This window comes from Lissotriton vulgaris, chromosome 10 (assembly GCF_964263255.1).
Source record: "Lissotriton vulgaris chromosome 10, aLisVul1.2, whole genome shotgun sequence".
Lineage (NCBI taxonomy): Eukaryota > Metazoa > Chordata > Amphibia > Caudata > Salamandridae > Lissotriton > Lissotriton vulgaris.
This window is the reverse complement of record NC_141698.1, coordinates 492857363-492870692: the sequence shown is the minus strand read 5'-3', so window position 1 is coordinate 492870692 and position 13330 is coordinate 492857363. Positions and strand designations below refer to the sequence as shown.

The 13330-nt window shown below is 44.4% G+C and overlaps 1 protein-coding gene across 3 annotated transcripts in view; it reads right to left on the bottom strand.

Moving 5' to 3' along the window:
* The window catches only part of NAA60 (N-alpha-acetyltransferase 60, NatF catalytic subunit), a 99789-nt gene that overhangs the window by 29667 nt on the left and 56792 nt on the right, over positions 1-13330 (bottom strand). The gene's annotated exons all lie outside the window — the stretch shown is intronic.

Sequence of the window (13330 nt, the reverse complement as noted above, 5' to 3'; positions counted from 1 at the left end):
CACTAAAAGGAAATCTCAAGTAATTGGGGGTAAAGCCAAGAAATCTAAACCCAACATGAATCCAAAACCCTCGGGATCCTCCTCAATACCCCCCACATCGGATCTAATGGGTGCACTGGAATCCTTCCAGGCAGTGATGACAAACTTGCTGGACTCAAAATTGGGTCCGATAATCGATCGGCTGACAATGACAGAGAAAAGCTCATCAGCCTTCAACCACACTGAATTACCTTCTTTAATAGGAGGGTTAAGGGTCCAACTGGGACAGAGCACTGCAATGGACTCCCTTACTTTGGCAAATCCATCCAATAATAACATGGAACAGTTACAGTCCTAGCCGCAGTCTCAAGCACAGGGGGCTTGCAACAACGAGCCAAGGCCTAAGCAATAGCAGGGATATGCCTATACAGGCGCGGACTCTGGAAGGAAATCAATGTTTAGATAGCCGGATGCAGGAAGTGAGATCCACGTGAGATCCACTCTCAGTGCCTACCAGTTATCCATCTGCCACCTGAATCTACCCCTTATGTAGTGGTTTTAGGGAATGTACCATCTCTCCCCCAGGGTACTAAACAGGATTTTGGCTAGTTGAAGAACAAAGCACTTCAATGGTTATCAAATAACACCACATTGGGACTAAGGGTGGAAAAAAATATCAACATGGTGAGAAGAGTTATCTGGATAGGTAGTACACATAAAACCGGAACGGGTGATTGTGTTATTGAAATTGTAATAGACCTCATTTAGCTGAAATGATCCTGTCCATGGCGCATATTCTGCTCCTCCCGGCTACAGGCAGTCCGTTAGGCCGTTACCACTTGGATTCTTTTATAAACCAAATATAACAGGGTAAACCCACAGGAACACCAACACTGAGGCCCCTCTAGATTGTCTGTCACAGAGATTTCCTCCTGTTTACTCACAACTGCCCCCATCTGCAGCTCACTCAAACCAGTTGCCCTCGGCTCACCAGCACATTGTTCCGCCCTCTTTGGAGTTATTTAACAGATTTTCCCCAATAGTGATGATGGAGGCGTGCAATTGACTTCTAAGCACCCCACTGACTGGCCCAGAGATAGTCCCAAACCAGAAGGATCCCCCAGTGCAAGACAAGGGGGCCCTCGTGTAGCTGATAATAATATATTATCCTGGAATATTGTAGGTCTGGCTAACAAGTTCTCTGATCCTAATTGGATGCAATTTATGAAACAATACGCGGTTGGTGGATTGTAGCTTATTTCTGGAAGGCTATAAAACTTTCTTTGTTCGAGCCTTCCCTTCTACGGCTGGTAGACCTAAGGGAGGTCTTGTTATATATATTTTCCTGGCGGCAGACTGCCAGATACAGGTTTTGCCGTCATCAAGCCCAGGTCTACAGTCTTTGGCTTTAAGACTGGGGCTAAAAAAAATGTATAACTCTGTGGCATGTCCCCCAGGTGGTGTAATATCACCTTGCTGGGTTCTTTCATAAGGCAGTTTTGTACTGTCGAATTACAAAATTTCATGGTCTTGGGGGATTTTAACATACACCCTTGCGGAGACCCAAGGACCACCAGCATAGCTGACTTGGGCTGCCCTCGGGTGAGGGGGAACCATTTCGAACATTCTACCCAGGGGGAAGTATTGAATAATCTACTACATGAATTTGACTTAATGTCCCTCATGTCATTATCTGACCCGTACAGCAAGGCACCTGTTCCCTTTTTTAAAGGGAGAGGTTGTGGTTCTTATATAGGTTTTTTTTATAATTTCATCTTTTTTACAGTCTTTATTCTGTGGTTTTACCATTCTGGAAAGTGCCTACAGCGACCATAACATGCTCTGTGTTCAAATGAGTGGACCATTAATGACATAAAAAGAAAAGTGGAGCATAATGAGACGACAAGACCAATAGACGGCAGACGACGGCTCAGATGGACGCAGATCTCCCCAGATGCTTTTTATATTGCAGTAAAAGAATCCTGTACCACTGAATTAGTGCTGTGCACCTCTTCAGGTATATCCCCGGGGAGGTGATCAGTGCTTTTAACACTATTTTTAAGTGCCCCGGCACGCAGAACAGCCATCCCGACCCTGGATGGTTTGGCTCGACCAGTTCACAGGTGACTAGAAAGTTGAGGGAAGCCCTTAATGGTAACCCGAGAGATCAAACCTTGGTTTGAGCTTGCCGTACAGAGTATAAACTGATATTGGCAAAGTGCGTCCTGGCGGAGGAGGCTTGGAGGGAGTTGATTGAGTCAAGTACCCTGAGGAATAGCTCTAGGTTTTTGGAGTATTGTTAATAGACCGTTTTTAGAGTATGAAAAAGGTAGTGAACCAGGTACGCACATCATTGAGGATGAATGGGTGCTCCATTTTAAAACCATGTTCGAAATTCCGCGTGAGCAAATTTGTCAGGCAGGCCGTGAGATGGACGTCCCTCATTAGTTTTTGAGCAGATGGAGGTTGAGGAGGGTATTGCAGGTTAACTAGCAACAAAGCACCGGGACCAGATGGCACCCCCCCAGATCTTTTTAAATCTGACCCCCTTTTGTGGGCCCCGTTCCTTGTGGCCATATTCAATGCAGCGGCCTGGAATGGATGCCCTGAGTCCTGGGCCACCTCGACTATAGTACCAGTTTTTAAAAAGGGTGATGGTGACCGCACACACTGCTACAGGCCGATTTTACTCTTGGACTCGGTGGTCAAGGTAGTGGGCCGTGTACCAAATTAAGGAGTTGCATGCCCACCAGTGAAAACATTTTAAAAAGTATACCAAGCTTTAAACATATTTTTTTTCTCCCAAAAAACAAACCAGGATTTTGTTTATGTGTAATAAATAAATAAATAAATAAATAAATAACCACCCCTCCCGCCTGCCATTGGGTGTTTTTTACAGTATACCAGGGTCATTTTGCAGTTTTCCTCTAAATAGGGCAGGCAAATGGAAAAACCTCTGATGGCCATTGTTCCCTCTGGTTGTCAAAGGTGTATGTCAGTGGGGAGACAGTGGTTGACATACTGAAGAACCGCCCAACTAAGTGAGAAGGACAGACCTGCAGTTTGGCGGAGAAGGTACTCCATCGCCTTTATGACCGAGTACCCTCTCCGCCAAACTATAAACCAGGCCCTATCTGAGTTAAAGATAGCCCAAGGCCCTTAAACGGGGAGGTTAATAATACTGTTCATCAGTTAAAAATAAATAACTAAGAACTAGTAGACAAATCACTAACAACTTGCAATTAGGTCAAGTTCCAATGTTTTTCCATCAATTACAAGCAATAGTGTGCATTAACATTAATCTGCACAGCATTGTACCAAAGAGATCTAGAGGTCGTCACTGTCCAGAAGGAGACACTATCTTAAGATTAGGCTTTAAGATTCCTAGACCTTAGAGTTGATATTGGCCATCCTCATGTCACAGGGAAGAAACACCAGACACTACAGAGTCAGGCACAAGAAGAAACAGACACCTATGAAACGGTCTTCACTAAATATAGCTCGGATATTAATATTAGCATAAACATAAGAGCTGAAAATAGAGGTAAGAAGTTGGAGTCAAGGATGATAGATGTAGCCTATCAACAAATGGTCTTGATAGAGGATGTAGAAGTCACCGAGGAGGAAAACGCTTTGCTCTGAAATGAACAACAAGACTCCAAAAACAAATCTAAACAAAATTATAAAATCGGGATCAAACTGAAAACGAAAGATCCAGCCCATTATTCTGCAAACTAACCTAAAGTGGTCCTCAACTGTCATGTGAAAGTGTATGATAAAGCCATTGGCTACAGATCCCAGGATTCTTCTTTCCGGTACAGGGAAGACCTGGCTTGGCATTTCGGGCTGGACTGTTCCGATGAGGGACAGGGTCAAGACTGATTTGCACATGGCTGTGTCGGAACTGGGGTGGTGAAGTGAGCTAAAGAATGATGATGGATTCAACCCAGATCTGAGACTGGGGGTGAGTGTCTGAAAGGTTTCAGCGCTCCGTCCATCATCTCTTTGTGTTCGCTTAACCGATCAGAGAACACAGTGGAGAGATACTGGAATACTATAATAACTAGATACACTAAACAGCATTACAGGTGGCATACTCACATATACAGTAAAGCAATGCATACTTGAAGCAGCTCCTAAGCCTAAAATGGAAAGATGAAATACAACTTTGTGATGCCGGTTAAGATTTTAGCTAATTGATGTGCAGCTATTCATTTGCTACAGCAAGTTGGTCGGCAGAAGCAGGCCTGGCAAAAGATTTAACAGAAAGGGCAATAGCGGAGGATAGACTGATCAAAAATTAAGAAAAGACTGAGGAGCTCACAGAGTGGGCAGTGATGGGCCTCTTGGCCATATCAACTGGAAAGCTTCCCTGAAATTGTCAAGTACATATTAGGAAGGGGCATGAAAGGAGAGGAAGAAAGCAGGAGGATGGAGGCAGAGCAGCTTACATAACAAGGATTTTACACAGAACTGGGATAGCCCTGGGCACCCTTAAGAAGAGAGGGGGTGAAACATGCAAACAATTGTTGAAGGGTGGGTAAGATACCCCATCTAGTCCGCACAAAACATTATGAATGCCTGCAAACCGCAAAGTAAGAGCTGGTGCCTATGTCAGTATGATCTGGTTAAATAAGCATTTGCAACGCAATCGGTCTCGCCTTTGGGGCCTTATATGTATTTAGCTGTGCAGCACATTGGCCTGGGTGCTGAAACATCTACTGTTCTTTAACAAGTAGGGAAAGTAAGCACCAAACAGCGGGACACACCAGGTATGGGAACACATGGAGAGAAATACTGGAAATTGTATAGTTCAGAGCTCTGTTTTAAATATAAAATCAGGGCCTTCGGTGGTCATATCACTGAAAATACAAGATTTGAAAAAGTATTATTGTCTACTGGTGCTCGTGGAAGACAAATTATATGGACTGGAATCTAGAGAATGCTAAAGTGATTCTGGTATTTTCATGACTTTTGCTGGTCGTTTTCTATCAAGAAAGTTAAATAGAGGCAGTTGCCAGAAAAAAATAAAAAGAAAGTCTCTTAGCATGAAGCAATTTTGGTATTTTACTGACCTTTGCTGGTCGTTTTATATCAAGACACTTAAATAGAGGTAGTTGAACAGAAAAAAAGTCCCTAAGCGGAAGCAGACAAGTCCTAGTGCTGATCTCCAAAGCCCACATAGTAGATACACATATAAGTATATAATAAGTATATGCTAAAGAATATAAAAGAGGTTTCGAATGCACAACCTAAAAAGAACATTCTCTCTTTGTTAAAGGGACTATGTTAGACAACATTAGGAGTATGATCACTGTAATAGATTTTGAGTGTAGGAAAAAAAACACACTTCCACTAAAGGGCCAAAATGCCTTTGTCTGTCCAAAATGGCAATACATCTTGGCAACCTCACAAATATTCAGATGTGCTCTACATTTTCCAAAGTTATACATGCTGACACTGTCAAACCTTCAATTAGATCCATGATTAATAGTCAACCTACAGAAACAATAATAAAAAGAGGGATGAGGCGGGGCTCTCTGCCATAATAAAATATGGGTATTAAGAGTGGCGAAACAGGACACAAACATAATGAAGCTGCCTTATTTACATAATCTATTTTTGTACGATGGAAAACTCCCAAAATACCCTGCCAAGACATAACTGCTAATCAGCTTTGTGGGGATTTCATGCTTCAAAATAAACTATACATAATAATGCAACTTACCTTTTTTCACTGCTCATATACAAGTGGTCTGACCAAAATTGACATGATTCCTTGTTGTTCAGATACTTCCTATAGGACTCCTACCCCAGTTACCAACGTTTTCACCCCCAAAATACCTGAAACCAGGAGTTTTAAAATCTAAGCTTGAGGTGTCGGAGGTGTCTGGCTTTCTTTCCCCTTTTAAGTAGAAAAGATGGTGCACTTCTGAAGATGACTTCAGCCAGGTGGAAACTTTAGGAGGTTCCTGTCATTGTCAGGACCCCGACCACTGAGCCTCCCGTTTCCCCCGCTTACTGGAAAAGGGCCCACGTCCTTTTCCGCGCGATGCGGGAGGAATGGAAGGGGGAGGCGGCATTCCTGGAACTACCGCTCCCAGCTGCCTTTGCGGTGTGACGCACGCGCACAGGAAGTGACGCGGCGAGAAGGTTCCGGTCAGTTATGAAAGCCAGAGACCAAAACACTGCTGATTATTCGAGTGCAAGGATGCACACGTCTGGAGGCAACCAGCGATTTCAGACCTGCCGAATCTTCCTTTGCGGTGGGGTAAGGGTGTCGGTGACACCGCCAAGAGTCAATTTGCATATTTCGAGCGCTCGCTCCTAAGCGACAGTTACGGGTGTAGGTGACACCACCAAGAGTCAATTTGCAAATTTTGAGTGCTCGCTCCTAAGCAGCAGTTAAATTCTACACGAGGACATAGCATGTCCTTAAGACAATAGCCTTGCTAGAACATTTACCAAAGCTAAGAACTATGCGTAACCTTCTACTGCAATTCACTCGCATCTGTGGGTGAACTCTGATACCAGGTGGTATTTTATTTATTTATTTATAATTACATTTGTTAAGCGCGCAGCTACCCGGAGGTTTCCCGGCGCTAAGGCAAACTGAACGGTATAAAGGGTGGGAGGAGCGTCAAACCATAAAATTAGGTATTGAAAAGCCAAGTTTTAATTCCCTTACGGAATGTCAGAAAGCACAATTCAGAACGCAAAAGTTGGGGTAAAGAGTTCCATAAGGAAGGGGCCAGCAGGGAAAACGAACGTCCTCCCATTTTGGCTCTGTTGATGCGCGGAATCTTAAACTTATTCTGCGTGGAGGACCTAAGTGTACGGGGGGGAATATATTGCTGCACCAGAGCAGAGAGATAGTGAGGGGTTCTACCAGTCATGATTTTGTGCATGTAGCAAAGTGCTTTGAAATTGACTCTGTTCTCGATTCGCAACCAGTGCAAATTCCGCATATGGTGAGTGACCGAGGATCTGGCAGGAAGTTGACAGATAAGGCGAACTGCCATATTCTGTACCACCTGGTACTTCCTGGTTACCTCCTTGGCGGCACCCAAGAGAAGGATGTTCCCATAGTCCAGGCGTGAGATGACAAGAGCCTGGACTACGGTCCTCAGGGTGTCCGCAGGCAGCATCCACGTGATTTTTCTCAGCCACCTGATGATGGTGGTACAGGTGGCGGAGACTTTCACAGCGTGTTGCTTGAAGGTTAGTTGGTTGTCGAAGAGAACCCCAAGATTGCGAGCAGACACTGATGGAATGGGTAGAGGACACATCTCCGGTGGCCAATGGTGAGGGCCCCAGAGCGAAGTGTCTGGGCCAAACAGAAGCAGTTCTGTTTTGTCCCCGTTTAATTTTAATTTGTGCTTCAGCATCCAATCCGATATTTGTTTCAGCCCGGATTGCAGAGAGGAGGAGGGGAGGTTTTTATTGGTGGAAAGTGAATAGATGACTTGAGTGTCATCCGCGTAGGAATAAATTGTGAGGCCAGCCTGTTCCGCCAAAAAAGCAAGACGCCTCACATACAGGTTAAAGAAAAGGGGACTAAGGATAGACCCTTGGGGAACACCGTGAGTGGAGGGGAGAATGGATGAAACAGAAGTGGAAGAAAAAACTTGGAATGTGCGATCAGAAAGGAAATTAGCAATCCAGGCCAGGGCGGAACCACCGACACCAACAGCCTCCAAGGTGGACAGTAAGATGGAATGGGAGACGGTGTCGAATGCGGCACTCAAGTCAAGCAAGATGAGTGCCACAGTCTCACCATTATCCACTTGGCGTCTGATGGTCTCCGACACGCCAAGGAGAGTGGTTTCCGTGGAAAAGCCAGCCCTGAACCCGGATTGAGAACCATGGAGAAAATTGGAAGATTCAACAAAGGAATTAAGTAAGGAATTAACGTGTTTCTCCAGAATCTTGGAAAAACATGAAAGCAAAGAAATAGGGCGAAAATTGGAAGGGTTGTTGGGGTCTGCGTTGGCCTTTTTTAGTAATGGGACCACCATTGCGTGCTTCCATTCATTTGGGACAATCGCTTCTGTTAGCGAAGCGTTCAAGACATCCAAAATAATGTGGAGTAGGGCTGGGTCCAGAGAACTCAGAACTTGAGGGGGCATAGGGTCAAGGGGGGAACCAAATTTGATGTCTTGGAGATACTTGTTTAGAAGCGCGGGGGAAATAGGATCCCAAGCATGAAGTGGGGAGGTGGTGAACAAAGAGCAGGGAATAGTAACGGGGGGAGAATTGCGTAGATCTTGAACAGAGTGAGTGGAGGCAGCAGGAGTAGAATTAAAAATGGCATAGATCTTGTCAATTTTTTCGAGAAAAAAGTTGGCTAAGGCATTACACTGAGCAGTGTCTAGACAAGGATCCTTGGGTACAGAGGATGCACCTGAGAGCTCCTTGACTATTTTAAACAGGGCCTTAGGTCTATTTTGAGCTGTAAGTATAGTGCTGTTAGCAAAATTAGCTCTGGCGGTATCACAGGCCGCATGATAGGCTTTAAGGGCGGACTTGTATTTTACTTTGTGGTCAGGGTTATAATTTGAGCGCCATATGCGTTCCAATTTTTTACAGTTGGATTTTTCTAGGCGGAGGGAGTCGTTAAACCAGGGTGCCGGGGGGTGATGAACTTGAGATTTATTTTTTTGGGTAGGGAGACAGGAGTCCAAAGCGGTAGTTAACCATGATCTAACAGCAGGTAGCTCTTTAATAGTCATATTGGAAACCGTGGGTTTGGAATTGGCGAGAAGAGAGTTTAATTTATTTAAATCTAGACGTTTCCAGTTCCTACTGGCTTTGTGGGGGAGGTCGGGCCTAGAGGAGTCAGCCACGGACGTTTTAATTGAAAAATTAACAATAAAATGGTCAGACCAGAGGACTGGAGTAGAAGATTGATAGGAGATGCCAGTCAGGTTGGAAATGATGGGGTCTAAGAGATTACCGGCCTTATGAGTAGGGTCGGAATTGTGAAGATGTAGGTCTAGTGCTTCAAGATCCTGTATGAGGCGTTTAGCAATGGCACAAGAGGCAGAATTGAAATGAATATTTAGGTCACCAACGATAGTGAAGTTGGTTGATTGTACTAAAAACGGGGCAATAAGTTCAGGAAGTGAGGCAGCCCAACTACTAGCAGAGCCTGGCGGGCGGTAGATCAGAGTGCCGGTTAAGGTAAACTGAGGAGAGAGAGTTAGTTTAAACAGACCAGCTTCACAGTTTGGAAAGTCAAGGTCTTCCCATTTGCAAGAGAATTCTCTCTTGAAGATGATGGCAATTCCCCCACCGTCTTTAAGTACTCGATTTCGCCCCACATAGGTGTAGTCATTGGGGAGAGCCATGGCGATATCAGGGCCAGAGCTATCATTTAGCCAAGTTTCGGTGACAAACATGGCAGCAGGACTAGCTGTCTCCAAGAGGTCGAAAATATCTCTTATGTTTCGAGAGAGATCGACAGTTAATACTGATGAAGCTCAGAACGGGGGAGGGATTGTGCAAAGTGGGAGGAGGGGTACGCTTAGGGGGGGGGGGAAATTCCAAAACGTGGATGACATGCTGTCTGTACATGAATTGAGGGAGTCCAGGGCAAGGGAGCAGTAAGGACAAGAAATGGGCGCATTTTGGCAGTTCAGGACAGTGTGCGAGGGACATGGTGACCCCCGCAGCCGCAGTAAGGCGGAACGAGAATAGGAGGTATGAGTGTGGGCAGAGGGACAAGGCCCTGGGCCCGTGCTGGCGCGGACGGGCGCAGACGGGCAGGACTTTGGCACGACTTCGGCGCGAAGTCGGCGCTCCCGCTGCGCTCGTCCGCTGCGCTTCCGCCATTGTGTCATTAAGTACACTGGTGGAGATATCCACTAGACCGCTAACCTGCCAATTGGCCAGCAGGGCGGAAGTGGGGATGTAGGGCGGAAATGAGTGCGCTCGTGTGGCCACCGCCGCTGCAAACGGCACAAGCCGTGGCGGATCGGTGCCGGAAGCGTAGAGCAAAGATTAACAACAATACCAGTGAAGGGCGTTGCGCCAAAGGTGGCGATTAAAACACAGACGTTGCGCCAAGGGTGGCGATCAAATAAACACGTTGCGCCGAGAGCGGCAATCAGACATATAAATAAATAAATAAATAGAGTGGTAGCTGGAGTAGCCTATCCTTCTTCCCTTGTGAAGCCTACATTCACACTCATACGGGTGGGTACCAGACATCGCTATCTCCCCCCCCCCCATAAAAAATGCATAAGTGATGAATTCTAATCATGGTGAGGTGATGTTCATATGTTGTTTATTTATCCACAGTACCCAGTCTTGAGTTTTATATAAAGGTCTGCTACAACGTAGAAAACTAGGTAGCCCAGAGAAGGCTCAGATGACTACCCAATCGTCCTTCTTTGCATGGCTGCACATCATGGTCAATTTTCTTTACAGGTAGACAGGGGCTATGTGGAAATAATCAGGGTCTGTTATACTTGTTTATGTTGAACCTATGTCTTACGGAAACCTTTAATTCTTTACAGGTCTCCCTCCCCGTTGTTCCCATCCTTTCCTTCCCCCGATTGACCCCCTTAATCTACCATGCCCTTATGGCAGTTCAGAACTGAGGTTGTCAATAGGTGGACCCATTTGAGCAACGAGCCGATCCTGAGAGGCCTTCGAGGGACCACAACAGCTCCACTGTCACTTGATGTCATGGGTGAGAAATGCCTTTAAGACAGAACATTCCAAATCTGTTTAAAGCTTAACATTTACTAGGCTCCCAAAAAAGGGCATAAGAATGAAGGGTCCCAACTGTGAAATCGCCTTTTAAAAACATTTTGAAATGAAAGCATTTGTTACATCATTAAGGCCACAAGGACCAAGGAAAATGACCCTTTTCATTCCACACTGAACCATCTGTAAATACTGCATTTACTGGAGTTTGGTTTATTTAGAAGTACTCCTGAAAGGTCCAAGAATGTGTTGTTATGGTATTGCATTGGAAAGGGTAAAATGTCTGGGACCACGAAAACTCAAGAGATCAACAGAAAGTGAAAATCTTACCAATAAGCTTTAAAATTAAAAAAAAAAAGAATAAGCCAATGTACGGACATGCAAGGGTAGAGAGTGAGCAGTTAAAATGTATGTACAGCAAGTAAATTAAACAAGAATTGGCAAAGCCAATAGGGTATGGTAGATCTCTTAGCTTTGTCAATATTTTTAGGCATGTTGTACAATGGCGCAGCTGCTGTGCAGCATGGTTGAAAGTAAAACCAAAACGCTACAATGCGGCCAGCATTGACCACGTTATAGCGCTATAATTTTAATTTACTTTCGACCATGCTGCACAGCCACTGCTGTACAACATTGCTAAAAAAAATACCAACAATGCAAAAAGAACTTGCAGAGTCGAGACATCCTCGCTTTGCCATTGTTTATTTAATTTCACTGAAGGCCAGTCGAGTGTGAGTCAGTGCAGCACTGAGCAGCGTTAGTGTAGCTGTACTGCGCTCATGCACATAATTGAATGGGTTTCTGTAGCTCGGAAACATTTCATATGACTAAGTCTGTAAATGTCTAGTTGGAGATAGTGCTACACTTTAATCCATCTGCCTCTTAGATCTGTTAAGTTTAAAGTTATTGTTGCTTTTTAATGAAAACTTAACTATGTGGTTTTGTATGATCTGTACTGTAATTTAAAAACGTGTAAAACTCATTCTTTCAAGTTTCTTTTTAACCTGAAGTATGGCTGTGCAGCATAAAAGAAGGATCCCTAAGATCTGTGTCGACCAGGCAATATCCCTGCTGACTAATATGCCTTCATTTAAATGTTGAGCGACAGCCACAGCTAAGTGAAACCATTTTCCTATGATGTGGATGCCCTGTAGCCTGGCTCTTAAGTTGAACCAAGATGCTACAAAAATAACAGCATCGTTATAAAAATGACCGCATTAATGGGGAGGAAAAGTCACCTTCATTGTTGGGATGGTAAGGTCTGCTAACACATGGGGTACAGAGTAGCAAGGGGGATTTTCCACTGTTCTATGGTAATTCTAAACATTGCGGTGGGTGAATTTGAATTCTTCCTTCGTTCACAGTTCCTATGGAGTTACACTGAAGCACTCTACATAAAATAAGAAGTGTTGGCTTGCTCCCTTTCTGGGAAACTTACTAAAGCTTTCCGTTAAATCTATTCACAAGGTTTTCTGCACCTGTTGTGTTGCAACCAAATGACCAAAGTGGAGGATTGTTAAGAGAGAAGGGTGGCATTCTATGCTGTTTTTGCACAGGTTTTATTTTTGTGGGTTCATTCAGCAGTTTTGCCACTTTTTTTGTTAAATCGAATAGCACTTTTTTATCCTCAATGAGATATTGAAATTAACCAATTTTAATAGCAGTGCCAACATGGCTTGAACCTTCATAACTTTTTTATTGAGGAGTTTGCAGTTATAAACCAAATGTGCTCAAGACAATGTAAAAAGTTAGATATTCCTCGAATTAATAAAAATTGTGCAATAACCGCAGGCTACAACAGTTTTTCTAATAATACTTAATTGAAGCATGTTTTTGGATACGCTAGTGTTTGCTTTGTTTCACAACTTCTATGTAATATTGAGAGCCACTATCACTCTTCACAAACAGACACCACGTGAATCGTTATTTACCGGAAGCACATCACAGTGACGGAAGGTGCACTTCCTCTCTTTATCGAAGGAATACCACACTGCCAGACAGAACACTACCTCATACACAAAGGCAAACAATCATTTGCAATGTAATAGGTTGAGCATTTACTAAACTCTCAAAAATGCAAAACTTATTGCATTGCAAATGGTTGTTTGCAAAAGCGCTGCATGCCCCTTTCCTTAGACACGGCTCGTCTGAAGAAAGGGTTGTGGCTGAAATTTAACGTAAAAGCGCCGCATGGGGAGCTTTCACAAACAAGAGATAATAAATTGAAAAAAAACATGCAGCTGCATTCCGAGCCGCAAAAAAAACCAAAGGCACGGCCGCCACTGTGGCGTGCCGCGCTATGGAAAAAATAAATTAAGCCTTACAAAAGAGTGCGTCCTGCCTGTTTGGAGGCAAGTGAAAAGCATTTAACAAAATAGTGCTCGGAGGCTGTAATTAAAGCCTACCGAGCAGCAACACAGGTAACAGGGGGTGTCGCCATGGGAGGTTACAAATTAAGACCAGGCGGTACTAAGGAGGGACTACCAAGCCTGTTAACGAATCAGAAGCTAGCACTTACCAAGGACAATGTAGGCAGGGAGTGGGCAGAGCTTCACCTCCAAACTCCGAAAACAGCATGCCTTGCAGCGCATGCGCTGCCTAGGCTCAACCTAAAAATAAGCACTAGGTTTGCTGTGAT